This window comes from Meleagris gallopavo, chromosome 7 (assembly GCF_000146605.3).
Source record: "Meleagris gallopavo isolate NT-WF06-2002-E0010 breed Aviagen turkey brand Nicholas breeding stock chromosome 7, Turkey_5.1, whole genome shotgun sequence".
NCBI classification, from domain to species: Eukaryota; Metazoa; Chordata; class Aves; order Galliformes; family Phasianidae; genus Meleagris; species Meleagris gallopavo.
In genome coordinates, this window is record NC_015017.2 from 22,905,003 (window position 1) to 22,906,202 (window position 1,200).

Sequence of the window (1,200 nt, forward strand, 5' to 3'; positions counted from 1 at the left end):
GAGCCGGCCCGAGCCCGGCTGGGCTGTCCCGCGGGGGAGTACTGCGGAGAGGCCCGGGAGCTCCGCGTGGGCCCTGCTCATCTCGGCCAGCGCCGCCCAGTATCCAGGTGTCGCAGTGAAACCTTCAAGCAGGGCCTTTGCTCGCTCTTGCTGGCCTGGCAGCAGTGGGATCCCTGGTTATTCCCCCAGTGTTAGGACGCATTGTTGGAGCAATGCCAGCAAACGCCATTTTCTCCCAACCGGCACTTCTCGTCCAAAAGACACAGGTGTGGCACGAGCAGGAACCAGCCCAGAGAAGCCACAGATTCGTGGGGCCAGAGGTGGCTGCAGCAGCTCGTGTCCGTGCCTGGAGCTGTGCCTGCAGAACACGGAGGGGCATCGAGCGGCCCATACTCTTACTCATTTGTGTAGCCCCAACTATGCCACCTTCTTTGGGAAATTACGTTTTAAATGTGTTTAGCTATTCAGTAAATCAACCCCTAATGCACTGCAGCAGTGACCTCTGATCTCCCCTCAAAGAACTGAGACACTGCGTGATGCTGCCAGCATGGCTGCGGCACTGACCGAGTGCCCACAAGCAATAAAACTACTTTGGTAAAAACAAGAAAAATGAGGCAGAACAGCCCTCTCCCTCCCAGCCCCGCGGGGCCATTCGTGGCTACCACTGCCACATGCCTGCATTCAGAATTACGCTGGATGGGGCTGGGAGGCAGGGTCAGCAGTAACCAGCACGCGCATCCTTGCGGCACGGCCCACGGGTGCCTGACAGCCCCATCCCCACCAGAAGACACATCTGCCATCCCACCTCCTCCTCTCCCATCTGTCCCTCCTCCCTCTCTCCCCCAGCCCTGAGCAAGGCAGGTGCAGAACGCCGCAATGCCATGCGGGTGCCTAGTACCCACCCTGGCCTTGGGGGAGTCAGGTGGGAAGGAAGGCCCTGCACTGCTCGGCCACCAGCCGCACCGGTGGGCAACCACCCGCCTTCCCTCGGCTGCCGGTGCCCGCAACAGCTCACCTTCCGCCAGCCCCACGTCCTGCATCCCCAGCTGCCGGAGCCCCTGCTGCGCAGAGGAGAAGCATCTGAGGAGGGAAAAGGAACAAAAGAGGGAGATCAGAAAGAAGCATAAAAGAAGGAAATGTGGTGAATAATAAAAACAAGAGGAGGAATTTTCCTGTATTGGGGGGGGGTGTGCTTTTTAT